Raw genomic sequence first — 24,972 nt, 5'->3', positions numbered from 1 at the left:
CCTTTGACAATTGGTCAGGCACGTCTCACTGCGAGATCAAGGAGTCTGAGCCCAGTACTTTGTGTGGCCACTTGATAAGACTTTTTTTTTTTTTTTAAGATTTTATTTATTTATGTATTAGAGAGCGAGAGAGAGAGAAACAGCATGAGAGGGGAGAAGGTCAGAGGGAGAAGCAGAATCCCTGCTGAGCTGGGAGCCCGATGCGGGACTCGATCCCAGGACTCCAGGATCATGACCTGAGCCGAAAGCAGTCGCTTAACCAACTGAGCCACCCAGGCGCCCTTGACAAGACTTTTAAAAGGACCAGGAGAGTTTTTGCAAATGGTTCTGGGTAAGGAGTTGGAGTATAAGTAGCACTAGCTCTCCCTTAAACTTCATGCTTTCTTTATGACAGTACACCCTCATACACAGCTCTCACACACACACACACACACACACACACACACATACTTTTTTGGTGGCAGAAAACAATTTTTTTTCAAATCCTAAGCCACTTTCAATATGCTTAGCAGCTGTCTATTGGAATTTCTCTGTGAGGTAGAGTTTATTTTATTTTTTAATAAAGATTTTATTCATTTATTTATTTTAGAGAGACAGAGAGAGTGCAGATGGGGAGGGGCAGAGACAAGCAGACTCACCCTGAGCCCTGAGCCCACTCGGGGCTCATGGGGCTCGATCCCATGACCCTGAGATCATGACCTGAGAGGAAACCAAGTATTGGAGCTTAACCAACTGAGCCACCCAGGTGCCCCTATGAGGGTTTAGGATAACATATCAGGATCAGTGTGGCGTCACTTACCACGCATATCACAAAATTATCATAAAGCTGAACTTAAAGGTTTGAATAAAAACAAAAGCAGTAATGACTTTTCTGGGTTAATTCCAGTCACCAAGGACGTGCTGCACATTGCATCTATGAATGAGTCCCTGGGCTTATGCTGCCTGGGAACAGAAAGCACTGATTTGAAAGGAATCCATAAGTCCTGTGGATGTTGTGAGCTGTGTATAAGGGAATTTTGTTCTTCCTATTAGATATGAATTGTCCACCCCTTGAGTGAATGACAGTGGGCAAAGGTGCTCAGAACTTTTTCCAGGAGTAGAAAATATAACTGAATGCTTTAAGAAGTTCAAAGTAGGAAGATAGACAAGTCAGAAGTTTATCTAAATTTAAAACTCTTTCCTTCTGACTAGGTGTCCATGTCCTTATGATAGAAATGAAACAGACTGACCCATTGGGCTGGACTTACCAGCAAGAGATGGTCAGGGTCCTGGGCCTATAACTGCTGCCTCCCACTGTGTTCTGCCAATTGTTGTAAGTCTTAGGATATTCCTTGGGAAATAGTGATATTCAACTACATTGACTTCATATGCACAGACCCAGGTGTCCATGAAAAGATAAAGAAAAGTTGTAAAACATTCTCTGTCTCTGGGAGTCTGTAATCTTACTGGAAGAACATCAAAAAATGAAATAACTTTATGATTTTTCCTTTATTTCAACTTCCAACTGGTTCTTACAAAGAAGGACATTGTGGGATGCTGAATTATTTAATGTTGCACCTGGAAGGGAGTAATTATCAGTAATTTTCTTATTTAATGACAGATTTATTAATCTTATGAGGTTACAAAAGTAAATATTTTGAGACATTAAGAAGTGCCATTCATCTACACAATTACATAAAACTTGTTCAACTAATGACTTAAGATTTATGTACTTAACAAAAGAAATTTCTTCAAACATGGAAACACTGATTGGAAATGTAAATATTTTGACATATCTTATTAGAATGCAAGTCTAATAAATCATAGTCCTTCAAATATTTTAAACTCTGCCAAAAACAGCTAAAATATACACAATGTTAAAAAGATTGCACAAGTAAAAAGCAAACTTATCCTTAAAAAAGTTATTATTAATGAATATTAATGCCATGAGATTGTATTGTTACTTATTCTTATTCTTTCCTAGGATAATATCTACATTTTCCTGGGTTTTGGTATATACGCTATGCCCAAAAGAAATGAAAATATCTTTTTTGTGCTAGCCATGGTTGCAAGATCTGGGTCATCAACTGAGTAATTTTGGTAGGAAAGTAAGACCTGCTCGTGCAGCCAAAGATTAAGCTTTAACGACAAAGTTTACTCATCACATCATAGAATCTCTCAGGACCTCGCACTTTTTCCCCTGGAATTTGATTTTTAGAGACTTAGTGTCTTTCCCCAAGCCAAAGTATTCTACAGGTTTTATATAAACTGTCATTATGAACACCCATTAAAATTCCATTATGAGAGCACACAGTCTGTTCAAGTATTTAAACACATTTTTATTTATTATAATGACTTATCTAGAGTTTTCATTATTTAGAATCATTTCATCATTTAATATCATTTAGAAGCACAGCTTTCCATTGTTGTTACTAAGCGACCATTGTTGTAGATTAGTTCATCTGTTTCTAGAATTTCTTGCCTAACTCAAAATTGGCTGTGTTGGCTTGCATGCATGGTAGAAGCAAGCAGATTATCTGTTTTATGAGAAGATACATAATTGTTAGGGAATAAAACTACATATAATCACACTCTTTTACACTCAAAGTTCAGTAATGATTTAAACGTATTTAATGTTTTCTTTTTCAATGCTATGTGTATCTTTTTATTAAGTTTGTATCTTGTCTTCTGAGTGTAATTATGAATTGATGGCTTGATGCAGGCTCAGCTTGTCCCAATTTCCTAGAACATAATCATAAATGCTTTGAAGATCAAAGGGTCATAACTAAGCTGGTAGGCACCCTTTCACTTGGCTTCTTGTGTTTGCTTTTCATATTACTCCTAACATTCCTGAAACCATCCTTGTTTTCTGGATGTGACAGGAAGTTTCAGAATCATCCTGAGGTTTTCCGCCCAAGATACAGAATCAAGAGTATTTAAAAGGTCTTGGTATCCATGAAAATTGGTGGAAAGCAAAGTGTTGCTACTGTTTTCATACCATTTTAAACAGTGACTTGGGCATTTTCACCAGTTCTCACTAATTTTATGAAGGGAACAATTTTTAGAAGACCTTTCTCAGCCACTCTTGTTAATATCAGTGCCAGTTTTCTTATCATAGCTTTCTCTGGCCAAGTTTTTCTCTAGATTTACTGTGTGGAGGACCTAAAATATATTTCTGGAGAAGCTTGCATTACAAACAAGTAAACAAATGAAATCTAGTTATTATTAGAAAATGAGGCCATCTATGAAGGTGTGATGAAGAGGGTGAGGGGAAGCTTTGAATACCATGCATAGGTGTTCAGCAGTCTCCTTTATTCCAGGACATTCCAGCCCATGGTCTGTTGTGCCATGTTCCGTTTCAGAAGATACTCAACATAAGGCAGTAGTCAGCAGAGGTCTGTCGTCTGTGTCATCTCTCTTTATCTGGGGAACCAAGTTCTATGAACCAGGTTCTCAAAGCCTGAGTGATCATTTAATCTTGCAAGGCCAGGAAACCTCTATGTGAGGGGAGAGTTAGGAAAGTATCTGTTGTTACCATAGTGCAGACTAGGTGCTGGGACAGATGTTTACAAAGATTGTTTCATTTACTTGTCATAAATTCCTAAGATGAGTATCATCATCTCCCTTCCACAAATGGTCAAGATAAAGGCCAGAGCAGCTAGGCAATTTGCTGAAAGTCACACAACTAGTAAGTAAGTTTCACTAGCCCTTTTGAGTTCTCAGGGGACGTCTGTGTGTTGTGTAGTTAGAAAACATGGATTTAAACATTGTATCCACCATACATTAACTCTGTGACCATGAAAAAGTCACAACTTCTTTGAATTTTCTCTCCTCAATTAGGAATTATACATAATATTTCCTCCATGTCTGGGGGAGATGATTGGAAGCCAGTGAAGAGATGACTATGGTCATCTCAAAGCTGGTCACTGAGGAAATGGATCAACAGTGTCTTACCGGGGCTGCAGGGGACCTGAGTCAACAGTGGTGTGCTTGGGAATTTGTCCATTTGCTCTAATCATTTATATTTGCCTCACATATGTGATAGCTCAAGATGGGGCTAATTAGTGGACATAAATGTAATCACTAATGTCACAAATTAATATAGTCATCTGCCATTTATAATCAAATGTTGTCAGATCAGACTGCTCCCAAGAATCTGAAATTTGGCTGAAGGTTTGTATGATTTCGAGGCCATATCCCTCCCTGTCTCCTAATGAACATTTATCATTACCCTTCTTTCTAAAGTATATGTAAAATGGAAAACAATGAAATAATACCCACCATGCACACAGCCTCAGATGTCATTTTGTCAGTTCATCCCACCTGCTTCAGGGGCTCCTTCAGTTATGTTGGCTTTGGGCACCTTCCACTGCTAGCTGGAAGCCTCACTGGGAGGCGGCTGACGGCTCCTGTGGCCTCCTGTTCTGAGTCACCCTTGGATCACAATCCACTTGGAAGTTGTGCGCTCAGCCAGGGTCACCTTGGAGGCCCTGGGATCTCAAGGGAGTGCCCGGGTTTCTGCAGATTTCGGTGGTGATGTCTGCTCGGCACAGATCTGACCCATTCATGCTGGTGTCCTCACAGATCTGACCCATTCATACTGGTGTCCTCACACCTGGCCTTCCAAACACAGGTCTCTAGGGGATTTCCAAGAGAGGCGTTCTTTGGGTTTTCAGTGTAGACTCATCACTCACTTCTGGAAACATCCAAAATCAAGAAACAAGGGACTGAGCCATGTCCAAAGTCTCTGCATAGGTGTCTACCTTAAAGTCCAGGGGATACACTGACATCTAATTCAAAAGGCAAGATATTGCTCTTTTGTCATAGAAGAGAAGTACTCCACCTGTGATCCTTGGTTAAGTATTTATATTTGTCTCTGGGCACCATTTAGCTTTCTGTGGGTTTTCCTTCTCATGGCTTTGCTTCTCATTCGTTCCCTCCTCCTCGCCCTGCCCCCCGCCCCCCAGGAATGGATTCTGCAGCCAGGAAGCAGACTGCAGGTGGGTGCTGAGTTGCTGCCCTGGAGGCAGGCAGGAGATGCTGGGCCGAGCTTTAGATTCACACTAATGGGGTGCATGACCTTGATCAGGTCCCTTGACAACCCAACACCTCCCTCTTCTGCAGACTGGGTCAGCTGGGGGTGCTTTCGTGCCTCATCGAGTTCCAGAAATCTCATTTTTTGAATAAAATTGTATGTGAAACTCTGACTCAGGTACTCCGTACTCAGCTCCAGCGAGGAGTTCCTGGCATTGAGTGCTAATTGCGCTGGTGTGGGATACGGCAGAGAGTGCCCACCAGTATCCCACTCTCTCTCTCGTTATGCTGGTGCAGCTCAGCAGGGACAGGACACTGGGACCTGGCCACGCTCAGACTCGCATGCGCTGTCATGGGCCAAGGCTGCTCATATTGATACATATTGCTGAGCGTTTACACGTCGCGGATTCTAAATGATGTTCTACGTATTGGTGGGGGAGGATGCATATCTAAAATGTCATAGAAATGACAGTTTTGTGTTTTTCTCATTACTTATACCTTTCACATTTTCTTGCCTTTTATGCTGATTTTTGAGAGCCAAGCGTGAGGGCCACAGACAGCAGCAGCAACCTTGGTCTCTGAGCCCGCGGACAGGGGAGGGAGTCCAGGCTGAGAGTGTCATAGAGACCAGGAGGTCACGGGAGGGGAGGCTTCAGGGCGTGGCCCTTTGTCCTTAGCGGTTGGCTCTTGTGACAGCAAGCATTTTCCTGCCTGGTCCTACCCCTTTTACAGCCCCTAGTCTCAAGTCTTTCTTGGGATTCTGTAAGCTAGCCAGAATACTTGCAAAAGGATCATATGCTGCTTAAATCCATCAGTTAGGTTCTGCTTCTTACCGAAAAACCAAAAAACCAAAAACAAAAACCCAAAAAAACTAATCTCCGTGCAGAGGGTCTCAGTGGTGGAAACATGGTTCAGGACACAGACGCAAAGACTGGTGTCCACCCGAGCTTCAGAAAGCCCTGATCTTACTGGCTGGGGGAAGGCAAGCCCTTACATTTTTATGCTAAATGATAGCATGATAATGACCGGACGGATGATCCAAAGGTCGGTGGCTGTGTCCTGGGGCAGGTCACCTCGAAGCTGCCCCCTTTGCTGAGGCAGAAGCTACTTCATACCATGCTTCAGGACTCCAACACTTGGTGGGGCACAGTTTTCAAGCCCTTGGATATTCTCTTAAGTTCATTTCAACTTCAAAATATTAGGATCCTAAAATTATAACTATGTAAGTACAGTGTGAGGACTTGATCGGAAATTTTGGCATAAACACTTCACCAGACAGCCTTAGTGTGGCAGAATCCATCTCTTCTCTCAACAGCAGGAAAGTGTGGTTTCTGCCCTGACAGGAATAACATCCTAGTTATGCCGTAGATTCTTGGAGGGTAAAAGCTGTGTCCTGTCTTTCTTCAGTGCCTATATGAGTTTCTAAGGGCTGCCATAACGAAATGGAGGGAAATGTACCCACCACAGACCAGGGGGCAGAGTCTGACATCCAGCGTTGCAGGACCCCTTCCTGCCCCTCTGGCTGTTGGAGCTGGTGCCCCGGGGTGTTGGTTGGCCAGCAGGGGTACCGCTCATCACATGGCTTCTCTCTGGGTTTCTCCTTCTTTGGGGACACTGGTCATGTTGTGTGAGATCCCACCCAATCCCAGCATGACCTCACGCTAACTTGGCTACGTCTGCAAAGCTCCAGCCTCTAAGTCAGGCCACCTTCACTGGTAGGGAGGCTAGCCCTCTAGCATATCTTTCGTGGGGGACACGTCTCAGCCCTTATCAGTGCCTAACTGGGCGGGGGAAGATCAATATGCTGTTTTGAGAGCATATGAAGTATGTTTCTTCTCTTCCAATTTTCCTTCACTCACAAATAAATCAGCAACCCACGATTTCCTTTCTCCCTACCTTCTTCTGTTGTATGATTTCAGCCTTTCTGCATATTTACCTCGGGAATTCACTATTCCCACCTGAAACAGTCACGTCTTTCTTGTACTTGAGAAAAAGCTGCAGGGTGTCTTTCAGCTGGGTGCGCTTCTCTGCCTCCTTCATCATCATGAGGACAATGAAACCTCTGATTTCGGCATCTTTTCTTGGATCAGGCCTCCTCCTCATTTCTAGAAATAGTACTTCACAAAACAAGGGACCTACATATTGTGTGTCTTATGAGAATGTCTTCTGTCCTAGCCAATTCATTTCTTTCTCTCCTCCTCTGGCTCATCTAAATCCATCACCTCCCCTATGTGGCAGAGAGAAAACATCTGGAGAGGAGTTACAATGAGCGTGGCGATGGGGAGAGAAAAATGAAGCTTTAACTCTATGGCAGCCGAATCCCCATCCCTGTAATGAATCCCCCTTAGCCAAGTGCTCACATGAGGCTCCTGTACAGAGGAATTCATAGCAGCAAACTCACAGATCTGCCCCCGGGGTGCAGACCAGAGACGAGTGTGATTTGCGTGTTTGCTGAAGCTAAATAACAGGCAGGATCTTTTCTCTACCTTGTGAATAGACACAGAGGATTCCACCAACTTACAGGAAGAGGAAAATCCACCCCATTAACAAATGTGGTTCTTCTTCACACCCTTCCTATTGCTTTGGCCTCGGAGGTGCTGTTTGGAAGGGTGTATAGATTATATCTGGGAAACTTTCCAAACTGTCTACAAAAAGAAAAGAAAGAAGGAAAAGATAACAAGCCATATTAGGCTGGCCATATTAACAAGCAAAATGCTTTTCCTCTAGTTAGCCACAGAGGGTCTGTGGTGAGGAGGGAAATGAGTAATTTCTGGGGTTTCTCACAGAGGATTAGGTTTCCTGTCTATGGGTTTTCCTGGATCTAATCACTCATGTGTTCCTGCCACTGGCTGTGCATGCAGCCGAAGTTCTAATCAATTTGCTGGCTTAACAGGGAGCCAGTGTGAGTGATGGGAGGGTCTCCCCAGATGCCATGCATTTCTGCTTCTTGGAAGACATTCCTTGCTCAAAGTAAAAATTCATGATAATCTGCACTCTCTGAGCTCAGTAGTAGCTGGGGACACATTTCACGGATCATCCCCATTCCTTTTTTTTTTTTTTTAAATTTATTTATTTGAGAGAGAGTGAGAGCACAAGCGGGGCCAGGGGCACAGAGAGAGAGAGAAGCAGACTCCCCACTGAGCAGGGAGCCCGTTGCGGGACTCGATCCCAGGACCCTGAGATCATGACCTGGGCCGAAGGCAGACACTTCACCGACTGAGGCACCCAGGTGCCCCAATCGTCCCCATTCCTAAACGTGGTAATAAATAACTGTACCAGTAACTAAATAAAAAGTCTCTGGAAAAGTTTCATGAATAAAATCTCTATGAACTACTGCTGACAACATCATGACAGAATCCTTTCATTCAGAGTTGACTCTGCCAGGCACGGTGTAAGCTGGACTGACGGGCGTTTCCTGATTTTGAACTTCACCAAATGTCCATCAAGGTGGGACTGTTATCTCTGATAAGAAACTGAGCATCAGAGGGGCACCTCGGTAGCTCAGATAGTTAAGTGTTTGCCTTTGGCTCAGGTCATGATCTCCAGGTCCTGGGATCGAGCCCCACGTCAGGCTCCTTGCTCAGCAGGGAGTCTGCTTCTCCCTCTGCCTCTACCCCCTGCTCATTGAGCATCAGAAGGATTAAGAAATTTGCTCAAAATAACAGAGCTAAGATATGGAAAAATTAAGATTTGAAACTAGGACCTCAGATTCAAAAATCCTTATTTTTAATACTGCACGACGCTGAAGAATATAAGAAACAAAACTGAAATAATGTAGCGGAAAGGCAGGATGGGGCAAAGGCTTGACTATGAGTCAACAGAAAGCTCAGCATAAGAAAAACAAATTCTGGTATGCAAATCAAATGATCAAAATTTAAAAAAAGATAGCAGCGGTATCCTAGCAGAAGTAAATTCTGAGCTGAATTTGGAGGTGAGAAAGAAATATTTAAAAGAGAAAACCCTCCTGTATTTCTTTATGTGGACTTCCTGTTTTAAAAGTGCAGTTGTTGAAAGAGAATCGGATAGAGATACAGAGATAATTCAGACTTGGGGAGAACGTTCTTTTTTTTTTTTTTTCCTTTTTTTTATTCTTATGTTAATCCCCATACATTACATCATTAGCTTTAGATGTCGTGTTCCATGATTCATTGTTTGCATATAACACCCAGTGCTCCATGCAGAACGTGCCCTCCTCAATACCCACCACCAGGCTAACCCATCCTCCCACCCCCCTCCCCTCTAGAACCCTGTTTGTTTTTCAGAGTCCATCGTCTCTCATGGTTCGTCTACCCCTCCGATTTCCCCCGCTTCATTCTTCCCCTCCCGCTACCTTCTTCTTCTTCTTTTTTTTTTCCTTAACATAGATTGCATTATTTGTTTCAGAGGTACAGATCTGAGATTCAACAGTCTTGCACAATTCACAGCGCTTACCAAAGCACATACCCTCCCCAGTGTCTATCACCCAGTCACCCCATCCCTCCCACCCCACCCCCCACTCCAGCAACCCTCAGTTTGTTTCCTGAGATTAAGAATTCCTCATATCAGTGAGATCATATGATACATGTCTTTCTCTGTTTGACTTATTTCGCTCAACATAATACCCTCCAGTTCCATCCACGTCGTTGCAAATGGCAAGATCTCATTCCTTTTGATGGCTGCATAATATTCCATTGTATATATATACCACATCTTCTTTACCCATTCATCTGTCGATGGACATCTTGGCTCTTTCCACAGTTTGGCTACTGTGGACATTGCTGCTATAAACATCGGGGTGCACGTACCCTTTCGGATCCCTACTTTTGTATCTTTGGGGTAAATACCCAGTAGTGCAATTGCTGGATCATATGGTAGCTCTACTTTCAACTTTTTGAGGAACCTCCATACTGTTTTCCAGAGTGGCTGCACCAGCTTGCATTCCCACCAACAGTGTAGGAGGGTGGGGAGAACGTTCTATAGGCTGTGGTGGTATCAGCAATGGGAAGGTGGGGAAGAGAAAGCACAGCTGTATTTGAGTGGAGGTTCACTGATTTTATCAGAAAAACGGCTTTCCGGTTGGCTTTGGATAATTGACGTCCCTCTGAACAAAAACTAGAAGTAGAAGAAATAGTCTATTGCCCCAACTGAGTCTATAGCCACTACCTGAATATTTTTGCTGGATTCAGGGAAGAGTTTGGAATGACCTGAAGACCACTTTTTTTTTTTTTAATGTGTTTGAAAATAAGATGGACTCTTCATTTAGACTTGAAAGTGTGGAAATCACAGCATGTTGCCCAAATAGTGGCGCTCAACCTTTGGGGCTAGAACAAGACAGGATGAAGATGGAACCCTGCTTGCGAGGTTGGGAGGCAGTTCTTACGTGATATGAAACCTGTACTTTGCAAAGCTGACTGTTTTTATGTTTCCTGTCCTTTCTTTGCTGTTTCCCTTTTATTCTGTCTCTTGGAGTTTGTTAAAGATCTTTTGGGAAATTCTGACCAGTCTCAGCTATTCTGGAGGAAACTGTTAAAAGGGTGCCTACCCATGTTTGGGGAGGACTTTTTTTTGTTTGCCTTAGAAAACTGTAGTATGTTTTTTTGTGTGTGAAATAATTCATATGTAATACATTTTTTTTAAGAGCAAAAAGTAAGATAAAAGACATATATATCTTCAGAATCGTGTGTTTGTAAGTATGTACATACTTGTTCTGTAGACGATAGCATAGTGAATTATATTGCACAAGTTTTTGTGAGCATTTATTCAAAACTATATTCCATTACATCGATTTCAGTGGCTTCAGAGAGGTGAGTCCTGTGAATATCCTCTACTAAATTTAGCCCGCCCACCACTTTTTTCCCAATCTGGCTTTAGAAGTAACACTATGAAGAACATAAAATACATTTCTGCATATACTTCTTCTATATCCTAAGTTTATTTAAATTTTTCCCAAACATCCCAGAATTCTCATTATTGTGATATCTCAGAAAACATCTCTTTTAAATGTGTTGTTTTGTCATATTTTCAATATTCCCCTTTCTCCACATATAGTGGCAAATTAAGTTATCTCGTTATATGCCTTGTTTAATGCAGTGATTAACACGTCTATTCACATGGTAAGAATTGAAGAAAATTGTGAGAGACTGTTGAAAAGTGTAGTAACTGTTAATAGTTACCAACTGTTCATAGTGCACTTAGCTTAATTTATACAGAAAAATTGTCTGTGCAGCTACACTTGCCAATATGAAATTTTGCCAAAAGTAATGATCTTTTTGCCTCAAGACCTGTGATTGATCTCCACCTTGGGTCAGAGAGGATTTCTCCCTGTGCTTTAGTTTTTTATGGTTAATTCCATCATGGGGGCTTTCTGCTTTCCTCTGGAACATCTGGCACCAGCTGCTGTCACATGCAGAACTCCTGACTCAATGGACCATTAGTTTTTGTGCAGAAATATGTGTGGATTTACAAAAGGCACTCATGAGTGCCTATAATGGAGGCCATGTGTTATCAATTGGAAAGAAGGGAGAAATAGGCTTTGCTCAGATCATTACAATTCCCCAAGTGGAAGCCTCTGTCCTAAAATAAACCAAGCACATACTGAGGTTATGTGGCCTCAGAGATCTCTGCCTGAGCCCCTTAAGTGGATGCCATCCCTGTGTACTTGGAATCATCAGGTGAGGATTCTCTGTACCTGAGACATTCCATAAACCCCAAGCAATCAGAGTTCACCAAGAGCAGAGAAAGCAGCTGCTCTTTGGCATAATTTTAGGAATGCTGAGAAACATCCTCTGACCTCAATAATTCCTCCTTGCTACCTTTAGCAACTCATTCCCAGCGTCAAATTATTTTTCAACCTCAATATTCTTTTGCTTATGCATCAAAATAGTAACGCCATCGGGAAAAGTCACTTCTAACCTAATGAAGACTAAAATTGGTCTGTAAGGCTTGTGAAATTACAGCTGTCTGTGTGTGGAGCAGAGTTTGGAGAACAGGTGCAGGTTTGCTGCATGTTGGTAGGAGAGCAGAGTGGTTGTAGAGAGCATGTCCGACGACTCAGGAAGCTGAATGGTTTGGTCACTGGATTGAGAGCCTTGGGACCAGAAGAGCAGTGAGGACGTAGGGTCAGGGCAGCTGTGGCTCCTTATCACTGTTTTATCTGTGATTCTCAACTCCTATCCTTTCTCCCCCTGGAAAGACTGTCCTTCCCTCCAGTCTACTCAGCAGCACATCCCTCTATTATAACAGATTGCTCCACCCTAAGATTTTCACTTCCATGTCTAGTTTTCCAGAGTTCTGCTGGTCTTAAAGAAAGGGACTGTGTTGGGAGGCCTGGGTGGCTCAGTCAGTTAAGTGTCTGCATTAGGTTCAGGTCATGATGCCAGGGTCCTGGGATCGAGCTCCACATTGGGCTCCTTGCTCAGTGGGGAGCCTGCTTCTCCTTCTGCCCCTCCCCCTGCTTGTGCTGTCTCTCCCTCTCTCTTTGACAAATAAATAAATAAAATCTTAAGAAAAGAGAAAGGGACTGTGTTTTTTCTGTCTGTATATTCTAGTGCCCTTAAAAGTAACTAACACATGGCAGGAGTTCAAAATGTACTTCTGAAAAAAAGGAAGGAAGGATTCTCAAAGTAGAAGGTGCTGGTTTCCTACTTAAAACATCACCTCTATGCATTCGTACCTTTTCAGCAAAGAAGTGGTGCAAGTGCCCTAGCATGAACACACACGCTGTCTGGGGAGAGAAGGGGAGTCCTGGAATTTCAGAAACACCTGGCAGAGATTCCTTGGAATTGTTGACTACTGTACGACAACACCATAAATTAGTAGAACAAGAGGGATGAACAAGAGTGGTCTATTTTGCTCCCTGCTAGTGAACCCAGGATGCAACAGGGCTGAGCATTGTTCTACAAATACTCATTGCGCACTCAGTGCAAGCTGGTGCCGCTATTCCCGATCCTGATGCTACGGATGTTATGACACTGAACAAAACAAAGCGTCAGCCTCCCTGGAGCTTCCATTCCCAGAGGAAAGAAACAACCTTAGAAGTAAAATATAGTCTTCCAGAAAGCTCTAAGGCTATGGAGAAAAATAAGCAGGACATGGGGAAGATGGGGGTCTGGCATGGGGGGCAGGGAGTTATCTGATGCCGGGTGGTAAGAAAGGGCTCATGGAAGCACGGTCCGCCTGTAATTTGGAACCTGGAGGGGTAAGAAATGTCAGCTGGATGTGCACTCCAGATAATGTTACAAACCGCGGTTTTGAAACTGTATCTGGAGCAGGTGAGTGTCTGGAGTACAAAGGCGGTGAGACTCCTGAAAAGCACTAGGACTGTGGGAGTTGTTACCCCCACCCCCCAATCTGTTCCTCTAGATGGCCTTACGAGAGAGCTGCTGTCAGGGTTGCAGAACAGAGAACTGGAGGAGGAAGGTCTGAGTCTGCATGTTTTACACAGTGTACGGGAAAACGTCGGCTGTGAATACTCACACAAGGAATTAACTAAAAGCAAAAAGACCAGACACCTGTTAAGTTTTAGGAGCAACGTCATTGCCAAATAAATCACACAGCTGGCAATTGCTCGTATCTGTTAACCTCTAAAACACTCTTGACCCCCCAGTCTGGAAATTGTACCAGAAAGTAGGAGGCTAAGCTTAAATTTTTGAGAGTCTCATGCTCTACCGACTGAGCTAGCCAGGCATCCCCGTAAGCTTAAATTTTTAAATTGTGATTCATGTCTATATCGTATTCCAAATAGAGACAGGTAGTTGCTTTTATCTGTGAGCAAATCTACCCTGTATTTGAGAAGTTTGTTGATTTGTTGCTTGATCTCGTATTCTTCTGTCTTGTGAAGCCACTCCAGAGGGCAAACCTTGCCTAGTTAAGTTAGAGGCACATGGCCCAGTGAAATCAATTCTGTATATGTATAAATAGTGTAGGTTTCGAAGTAGACTTGAGGATGCTTCGTGCAGCCTTGTTTGTGATGGGGAGAAATAGCAGGGTTTTGGGGACTGGGGAGGGGGGCCTGTAAACGTGGGTGCACATCATGAGGTACCCTGTGAGAGTTAATATCAAGACCACAGGCACACCCTACACTGTAGATAGAAAATACACTTGTCGTGGTAGTTACTAACCTAAAACCACAGCTGGCACCAAACTATGTAACAACCGCAGAACGCAAACCTAGTTCTTGGGCAAGTAGCACTGTTGAGTGTTACCCAGCTCAGGGGCGAAAGAAGGAAAAGGGCAGGCCTGACACAGCTCTTTTCTCTGTGTACCTCCCGCCATACTGGTGTATCTGATTTTTTATTTTTTTAAAGATTTATTTATTTACTTTAGAGAGAGAGAGATTGAGAACGAGCAGGAGGGGCAGAGGGAGAGGAAGAGAGAATCTCAAGCACACTCCATGCTGAGCCTGGAGCCCGACACAGTGCTCCATCTCACATCCTGAAATCATGACCTGTGCCAAAACCAAGAGTTGGAAGCTCAGACTGAGCCACCCAGGCGCCCCCCGCTGTATCTTTAAAACTTCTCCCACAGTTTCAGCTGCTCCCACTTTCTATGGTGACACTTCATTAAAATTTAGAGTTTGCATGTTTTCTCAAAAATGTCCTGAAGATTTAAGATTTTTGTTGTTGTTCTACTTATTTGTCTAAAGGCTTCCAGGAGAAGCCAAAAAAAAAATTAAGAACTCGACTGCCACCATATTCCTACGTGAGGTAGAATACAATCTTTCCTTCACTTATGCGCTGTTCACAGGGGCACCTCCTACGCTGTATTGCTCTCAAGTGGTTTCTAAAAGAGTTTGGGAGATGGACAGACAAATAAAGATATGTTTGGAAAGAAGTATGATGAGAAATTTTGATGGGAGGGATGAGGGTCATGTGAAGAGAATTAGGAAACAGAGGAAGAAGTTTTTTAAACAAAACTGCTTTTTAAAACTCCCCGAGAAAATAAAGCCACGCATACCTTTTCGCCCTCTTTCAAACAAGATATTTATGAGGACATGGAACATGAAGTTAATTCAGATTTGGTAATAGAAAGGTTGGAGGTTTAAACCTTTGCCTTCTGCTTCACCAGAGCCCAAGTGCCTCGAGAGGTTTAATGTAATATTCAACAATATTCAATAATTCGAGTCAACGGTCCCTGAAACTAGGACTGGGGAGCCCGCAGGAGGTGAGGCCATTTCTATCCTCCCCATTTTCTCAGCCTCTCTCTTTGGTTATCCATCCTCCTCTCAGGTAGGGCAATGGAGTCTGATGAGATCAGCTCGCTGAGCACAGGCGTCCAGCTTTGAACACTTAACTACGCATGAGTAGAGGGACCTCCGATGGAGGAGCTGGGCTACTTATCTGTGCTCACTGGGAAGCGTGAGATTCCACTGAGGTGGGTGGACATGGTGGGTAACGTTTGTGGGAAGTCTCTTCTGGTTATTCCTATTTCCTTAAAGAAATAGGAACTTGTGTCATCAGCTGAGTGTGAGAATAAGCGAGGTAATGAAGTTGACGATTTGATTTTCTCCATGCAGTTACATCTCTGTATGGTCTCTTGAGAGTTTTAGGATTGGAAGCATACACCAGCCGACCTTGTCCCTCAGGTAGGTGGAGGTGCATCCTTCTCTAAGCTATAGAAGGAGAGGCTGAGTGTCCTGACCAGAAATGGGCTGACTGCTCCCTAGCCATTGTGCGTAGCTGTGCAGGCTGTGAAGTGCTTGCTGCCAGGGCCCCATTCTCATCGTAGTCTCATTCGGACCCTGTCTCTGTGGGCTGTGTAGTCTGGACTCTGTGTGTGGCTCTGTCCAAGCTTAGGCAGGTTGAAGAAGTAGCGGGCAGAGGGGTTGACCCAAGGATACTCAGCAACTTTCCCAAACCCTCCAGTTAGGTGAACATGACCTATATCCAACTTTGCTTTGGTTTTCAGTCAGCTTTCCTTTGTCACCTAGAAAAGATGCCACATTTCAGGTTTTCTACACATCCGATGTCCAAAGCAAGATTTCCATTTTTGTGTTTTGATTTGTTTTCCCAGTTTCTGTGCTCTGGAGGGAGGACATGACAGGTCGAGGCTGTCTGGCCTAGACCTGTGTTGACATCTGGCTCCAGCTATGGTCTTGGGCAGATTATTTCTCCACCTGTAAAGTGAGTGTACAGCATCTCTTCTGGAGACATAGTTTGCAGATGGTATATAATGCACATAAAGTATAAAAGTCCAGCATTAAAGTGGTGCTAAAGAAAATGTAGCTGATGAAAGTTATCATTTCTTCAGTGCTTGCTAAACGGCAGTTACTGTGCTAAATAATTCACATACGTTAGCTCATTTACTCCTCACAAGAATCCTCGCACACAGGTTCTGTTGTAATTGTCATTTTACAGAAGGAGAAACTGAGACTCAAAGAGAAAATGTGACCTTCCTGTACTTACACAGCTAAGGAAGTAAAATTTTTTTAAAAAAATTTTATTTATTTATTTGACAGAGAGAGAGAGACAGCGAGAGAGGGAACACAAGCAGGAGGAGAGGAAGAGGCAGGCTTCCCGCTGAGCAGGGAGCCCGATGCGGGGCTCGATCCCAGGACCCTGGGATCATGACCTGAGCCGAAGGCAGATGCTTAAAGACTGAGCCACTCAGGTGTCCTGTAAAATTGGTTTTTAAAGTTGGCCAGTTTGACTTCAGAGTCCTTGAAAACTACCCATACTGGTTGGTGCTAATATCCCCTTGGCTTCTATCAACTGTGCGAATGCCTGCCTTGGTTTCAAATTGTTGCAATCTAAAAGTCAGCAAGAAGATAATGAGAGGAACTTATGTTTATCCTCAAGGAAAAAATGACTTTGAAGAGTGCCAATGTGTGTTTTTTTTTTTTTAAGATTTTATTTATTTATATGAGAGAGAGAGAATGAGAGAGAGCACATGGGGGGGGGCAGAGGGAGAAGCAGACTCCCTGCCGAGCAGGGAGCCTGATGCGGGACTCGATCCTGGGACTCCAGGATCATGACCTGAGCCAAAGGCAGTCGCTTAACCAACTGAGCCACCCAGGTGCCCGCCAATGTGTTTTGATAATATAAGAAATTCAATGAGATGCAGTACCTTCAGAGTTTGAAAATGACAAATTTTATTTTAAATTGTGAAACTGATATATTTTTGTATTTCAAACTTAGAAAATAAAGCCCTGGGACAGAAAAAAAATTGTTTCTGTGTAAAGAGAGGAAAAGGAATCAGGGTGAGTTAAATAATGCCAGGAAAAATTGAGGATGCAATTCTTAATATTTATAGAGGTAATCCTTTGCCCGTATGTTGTAAATACATGCACAAAAAGCAAATCAGAATTTCAGAAGTATGAAAAAAGTATAGTAACTTTAATAAAAAATGATCAGGAACTATGTAAGCTTCATAGGCCAACATAGAATTTCCGGAGAGTTCTTGAATTTTTAAAGATGTTTACAAAGTGGAGCTGAGAGGTCTAAAACCTGTATCCTCTTAATATTCCACTGAGGCTGTGGATGCATTAAATAATGAGTCAGAAGTTTATAGGAACCACTTTGTGGCAATTGCAAAGCATAAAGAATATTTAATTAAATTAAGTAATCTCTATTTAGATGAAAATAAATCATTTTAGTGCTGACTGTTTTTAATGATTTAGGCTGTCATTCAAAAAGAGGACAAGAAGCTGATAAAGTACTTAGAACTCTACTTATGGGGCTTTTACAGCAAAGCACTAATGGGATTTTTCTTGCCAGGGAAATGCCACATTTTATTAATAAATGATTCTGAAATAGTCACAATAATTAATAACATACATCACAAAATGTGGCAAAAAAGGGGGAAAATTTTTAAAGAGGTAAGCATTTTTGAACGTATAAAAATGTCTTTAGACTATGTAAAAAAATATGGTTATTTAACCCATACATAGGCAAATTTCTATAAGAACATTAATAAAAAACCATAAGAGATCCTTACTAATACCTCCCTTTTTTCATGTTAAGATAGACAGCCCTCTCTTTCAGCATTCAATAATATAAGGACACACCACAGAGGATTCTGGGAAGATGGGGGAGTAAGAAGCACCCGGAATTGGTCTGTTCAACCAAACAACAATTGCACTAGCAGAATCTGATGTAGTTATTTTGGAACTCTGGAATCTACTAAAGGCTTGTAACTTCCAGGGGAAAGGCTTGGATGGCAAATTGTGGTTAATTTTGCTCAATTTTAGCTCTTAACACAATAGCAGCTATTCACCCCCCACCCTCAACCCCATGGCAGGCAGCTGTGCACATGTTCTTGGAGGAACCTGTGCACAATTTGCAAGAGCCAGGTGGGCAAAAAAGACTCTGCCCTGCAAATGTTGGGGATCTGTGCTTGGATCACTGATTGCTGCGTCTGGTCACAGAGGCACAAAAAGGTGGGTAGCCGCTCTTGTTGTACCTCTCCTCATTGTACATGGCCCTCTCTTTGGCTGAAGCAACTTCCAGGGGATTTCAATTTCAAGGGCTCTTTTGTTTCTCCCTATCATTTTCTTCTTTTGTCTTTTGTGGGAGCCAGACATTAAAGACTAGGACATTCAAGAGCAACTACATATATGGGGAAAATTAGAAAGTGACCATGACTGCCCAGGAAAAGGCACAGTCCCAGAAAAACAAACAACAAACAAAGAAACAAAAGACCTTAAGTTTATATCTCAGGCTGATTCTTGGCACATAAACAGCCTGAACAACTTAAAGAAAAAAAGAAGAAGAAGAAGAAAAAGAAAAGAGAAAGAAACCATATCAAAAGTCATCAAAGCATGAAAAATGGGGAGAATCTCATTTCCAGAGTTACCCCATTGTTAGATTCAAATGTCTGGTTTTCAATCTAACCAAATCACAAGATATACGAAAGAAAAAAAAAAAAAGTATGACCTATTATAAGAAAAAAAAAATTACCGGAAATTGTCCCTGAAAAAGACCTTGATGACATATCTACCAAAGACTTTGAAACAACCAATGCTCAGAGAACTACAGAAAAATATGGAGAAAGTAAAAAAAAAACAATGTGTGGACAAAATGGAAATATCAACAAAGAGACAGAAAACCTAAAAAGAAATCAGAAAGAAATTCTGGACTTGAATAGTACAATGAACTGCAATGAAAAATCCACTCAACAGGACAATGGGAGATATTGAGTCTGAGGAACAGAAAGGAAAAAAAGGTTAAAGAAAAGTGGCCAGTGGCTAAGGAACCTGTGAATACCAAGTAGATCAACTTTCATGGAGGAGCCCCAAAGGAGAAGAGAGGAAAAAAAAGGACAGAGAGAATATTAGAAGAAGTGATGGCTTAAAACTTTCCAAGTTTGATAAAACACATGAATATAAACATCTAGGAAGCTCAACAAAATTCAGCTAAGATGAATTCCCTTTTCCTAGTTCAGTGATACCCTTAAAAACCAGTAGCCCACTGTCACAGTCAGAACCAGCAGTCCAGTAGTCTTGGGAAGAGAGCTCCTGAAAAACCCAGTTCCTATGCAACTGTTATTATTTGACCTGTCTGGTGTTTCCCTGGAAAATTTCACTCACAAGTCTTATTTTTATTTGATGTAAGTTAGAGCTCACTGAGTGGGAATAGCCTTTCTCCAGGACTGTTTGTTGGAAAACATCTGCAGCAACTAATTGATAGTGCAGCTGCCTGAATGGGTGATAACAGTTGGGAAAAACAATGAAGTTAAAAGGAAATGGTGAATGAGATGTCCATAGGGCGCTTTGCACCTGAGTAGGGCCATACACATTTTGAGCAAAAGCCTAAGGAGTCCTACACTCTCCCCTCTTGCTGACCTTGAGGCTCTGAGCAAGGAAGAAGTGAAAGTTGAGGCAGAATCTGTGAACTATGTGCTGGAAAATGGAAGGTGCACTCCAACATGTACATAAAGCCCCTCAAGAAAAGCTGATTCCAGGTATGGAAGGAAACGTCTGTCTAATCAGCTGACCACTAAGCCAAGTAGAGACTCCAGTGGCTATATATGTCAAAGAATTCATATTACAGAATCAGTTTAAGAAAAAGGCAGTATAACAAACATCAACAAAAACAAGTCCTGGGGCTTAAGAATGTGATTCCTAGAGTTGCCACACAATGTAAAAAGTCCAGCTTTTGAAAAAAATGTGTAAGATATGCAAAAAAACAAGGAAGTATGGTCCATACACAGAGAAAAAAATCAATAGAAACTGTTTCTGAAGAAGCCGAAGCACAGGATTTATTATACATAATTTTTAAATCATGTAGTTTAAAGATTTTCAAAAAATTGTTTTCAAAGAATTAAAGAGAAGTGTAAGTGTGATGTCTCATCAAATAGAGAAATAAGATAGAAATTATTTTAAAAAATTAAGTAGGGGTACCTGGTGGCTCAGATGGTTAAGCATCTGCCTTCGGCTCAGGCCATGATCTCCAGGTCCTGGGATTGAAGCCTGGGTCAGGCTCCCTGTTCATCAGGGAGTCTGCTTCTCCCTCTCCCTCTGCCCCTTCCCCTCTCATGCTCACTTTCTCTCAAATAAATCAACAAAAAATCTTTTAAAAAATCAAGTAGTAATTCTGTAGTTGAAAAAACACAAAAATGGAAATGAAAACTTAAAGATTTTATTTATTTATTTATTTATTTATTTATTTATTTATTTATTTATTTATTTATTTATGAGACAGAGCACAAGCAAGTGTGGGGAGGAGAAGAGGGAGATGGACAAGCAGACTCCATGCCCAGTGCAGAGCCTGATGTGGGGGTCTATCCCACAACTCTGAAATCATGACCTGAGCTGAAATCAAGAGTTGGATGCTCAACAAACTGAGCCACCCAGGCGGCCCTGAAATGAAAACTTAAATATAAGAGCACAAGAGTAGATTTGAGCTGTCAAAAAATACGTTATTTTAAAGAAGATATTATTTATAATCTGCAGGACAATACTAATCCTCAAAAATGTAACAAAAGAATTGATAAGGAATAAAAATAATGCAATAGAAAATAAGATATCTACATTACAAAAAAGAGGGCAGTAAAGAAGGAAGAATAAAGGAGGGAAAATATAAACATACAGAAACAAATAGCAAAATAGAATTCATAAAGCGAGTTTTATTAGTAAGTCTTAGTAAAGTATATGCTATCTTCAAGAGATGTAGTCTAAATTCAATGACACACACACACACATATATGTACATATATCAGACAAAATAGATTCTAAGAAAAAAATTTTTGTTAGAAGCAAAGAAGGATATTTTATGAAGTTAAAAGGGTAACATTTAAAAACACGTATGCACCTAACAACATAGACCCAAAATACAGGAAAAATCTCCTACAGAATTGAAGAGACAGAGAACTGTTAGAGACAACAAAGCTCTCCTTTTAGTAGACCCTAAAGGACACATTGCTAAGTAATGAGTTGATCAAGGAGGAAATCACAGGAGAAATTAGAAAATACTTTTATGTGAATAAATATGAAAACACAAAATACCAAAACTTAAGAGTTCAGCTAAAGTAATGTTTAGGTGGAATATATAGTTGTAAATATCTCTACTGAAAAATAAGAAATATCTTAAATCAATAACCTAACCTTGCATCTGAAAAAACAAGAAAAGTAACCCCCCCAATAAAAACAGAAGGAAGGAAATAATAAGAGTGGAAATACATTAAACTGAAAATAGAAAACAGTTGAGAAAAACCAAGGAACTCAAGAGTTGGTTCTTTGAAAAGGATCCGTAAAATTGTTAAAACTTTAGATCTAGAAAGACCAGAAAATTGAATAAAAATGCTCAAATCACTAAAATGGGAAAAACGAGTAGTAATTACCATCAACCTTTCAGAAGTAAAAGGATCTATAAGGTAACACTATGAATAATATTATTATATGGTAATTTCTACACAGTAATATTAAGAATTTATCTTTTACTTGTTTACCAACAAATCAGGTAACTTAGAGAAATGGACATATTCCTAGAAAGATACAAACTACTGAAATGGATTCAAAAAGAAGTAGAAAATTTCAACAGACTTATAAAAAGAAGCGAGACTGATTAATAATTATAATTTCTCTCTCTCTTTCTCTCTCTCTCTCACACACACGCACACACACACACACACACAGCCCAGATTCAGTTGGCTTCACTGGTGAATTCTACCAAGTTATTAAAGAAAAATTAACATTAATCCTTTAAAAACACTTCCAAAAATTATGAGGAAGGAACTCAACTTATTTATGAGGCCAGTATTACTGTGATATCAAAACCAGATATCACAAGAAATTACAGACATACTTTAGGAATCACAAAAATCTTCAAAAAACTGCCACAGCAGTTTTGAATCCAGCAATGTATAAAATGGATTTTACACCAGGACTAGGTGGTATTACTCTGAATGCGAGGTAGTTTGAACATGTGAAAATCAATCAATGTAATTCTCCCCATTAATAAAGAAAAATAATATGATTATCTCAATAGATGCAAAAACCAAAAAATGATTTGCTATTATTATTTGAACAGAGTGCTATCAGATAAATTTATGAATAAGAAAAATTAAATATTCTGTTTTTACCTTTATTTCTTCTCCAGTGCTCTTTCATTGTTTATGTAGCCCTAATTTTCTGATTCATAATGTAATCTTTCTCTCTGAAGAACTTTTTAAACCTTTCTAACAAGGCAGGTCTATTAACAACAAATACCCTCAACTTTTGTTTTTCTGAGAAAATTTTTATTTCTCCTTCACTTTTGAGGAATAATTTCACTAGATACATAATTCTATATTGGTGGTTTTATCTTTCAACCCTAAATATTTTATTTCACTCTTTTTTTTCTTGCCTAGTCTGAAGAGATGTCTGATGTAATTTGTGTAATTGATCTTCTCTACATAAGGTCTTTGTTCCTCTGGTTTCTTTCAACACTTATTCTTTTTCTTTGATTTTCTGCAATTTACAGATGATATACCTTGGTGTAAATTTTTAAATTTATTTATTCTAATTGGTGTTCTCCAAGTTTCCTGGATGTGTGCTTTGGTGTCTGTCACTAATTTTGGATAATTCTTAGTCATTATTACTCCAAGTATTTCTTCTTTTCCTTTCTTTTTTTTTTTTTATGGTATTCACATTGTGTTCATGTTACATCTTTTGTAACTGTCTTGCAGTTCTTGGATATTCTGCTCCATCTTTTAAATTACTTTCTATTTACATTGTAGTTTTGGCTGTTTCTCCTGACATATCTTCAAGCTCACTGATTCTTTCCTTAGCAGTGTCCAGTCTGTTACTGAGTCCATCAAAAGCATTCTTCATTTTCAGCCACAATACATTTTATTTCTTTTTGATTCTTTCTTAGAATCCCTATCTTTCTGCTTCCACTCCCCATGTCTTCTTGCTTGTTGTTCACTTTTCCTTTAGAGCCTTCAGCATATCTATCATAATTGTTTTAAATTGCTGGTCTGATGATTCCAGAATCTCTACCATATCTGAGTCTGCTAGTGATGCTTGCTTGCTCTCTTTAAGCCAGTTTCAAGTTTTATCTTTCAATATGTCTTGCCATGTTTTGTTGACAGCCAGACATGATGGCTGGATTAAAGGAACTGAAGTAAGTAGGCCTTTAGTGTGAGGGTTTATGTTTATCTAGCTATTACTTAGACTGTGTTTACTGTTTGCTATAATGTTGTAAGCTAAAATTCCCTTGTTTTTGTCTCCTGTGTCATCTTAGGGTTTCCTTGGAGACTTCTTATGTAAGGCCTGAGACATGCAGCTTGCTCCCCTGTATTCCCCAGGCACTAGCTCCAGTGACAGTTTCTGCTTCTGGGATTCTGCTTCAGTGATCTGTGATTCACATTTGTGATCTGTGATCACAGTGATCTGTGATCACTCAGTGATCAAATGTGATTCACATTTTCCTGTGATCTCATTTCTCTGATGGATCTAAGAAGAGTTGTTGATTTTCAGTGTGTTCAGCTTTTTTTGTTGTGAGGGTGAAAGTGGTAATTTCTAAGCTTCTTAGATGCTGAATCAAAGTATAAATACTTTCTGAATACTCTTCAGCAAAGAGTTAAGTTTACCTTTCCAGGGTTAGCTTTCCAAGGTTCTAATCTTTCTAAGCAGTTATTAGAGGATCTTTTCTGTTAATGTACCATTTGGTTATTTAAAGAGGGGGTAATACAATAATTTAATAATTTTTATTATAATTCAACTTTTCAATATATTCAAATCAGTTTTTCTTAATTTTTTATAACACACTTAAGTATTATTTTTCCATATTATCTTTACTGTAAAATCAGACTCTTCATAAGTTTGGGAAAAGCAAAAGATGGGAGTATAATTTGAGTTAACATTTTTACAGATATCCCCATAATCTTATTGAGTGATGATTTTATAATTTTTAAATACTTTGAAATCCATATCTGTGTTACATTAATAACTAAAAATTCTAATCACAAATGATCAATGATGTCCATTTCTATGACAAAAGTAATAAAAATTGGAAGATAAAGTTCCCTTTGAGTTTAGATTGAAATGCTGAGCATCTGTACCATGTGACACAATTTAGGTGCACTTTAATGGGTACCTTGATGACAATTACAGACTCATCCAAAACCATTTTATGGGTCAAAAACTGACAACTGTTTTAATATTTAATTCTGGATTCTGGCAGTTGCAGGTGAATGAGCATATGAATCTCTTCTCTTACAACCTCATGTTCAGATGTTATAATGAAAGCAAGTTTTAGACCATATTCTGTGAAACACAGAAACACAGCATCAAGCAAATTAAAGAGGGCCATATAAAGTCTCACTCACCTAGGCTCCTCCAACTATTACTATGCATGAAATAATATCTTGGAAGCCTGCAATAATATTCTGGCTTCTCTGTCAGAGGACAGAAACCTCTGTGAAGTAAGAAGGATAAGCAAGAGGGCCCTGGGCTGTGAGCCTTGACCCACAGCTTTTTGGCTCCTTTGTTGGAGGCTTAACACAAACACATATTGGATCTAGAAAATATTAATAAATTCTTGCCCACTTTTACTATCTTTA

The sequence above is a fragment of the Mirounga angustirostris genome, unplaced genomic scaffold, assembly GCF_029215605.1.
Source record: "Mirounga angustirostris isolate CCGP_5_RB_7025 unplaced genomic scaffold, mMirAng1.0.hap1 SCAF_8, whole genome shotgun sequence".
Lineage (NCBI taxonomy): Eukaryota > Metazoa > Chordata > Mammalia > Carnivora > Phocidae > Mirounga > Mirounga angustirostris.
The sequence above is the reverse complement of the archived record's forward strand: the minus strand, read 5'-3'. Positions refer to the sequence as shown.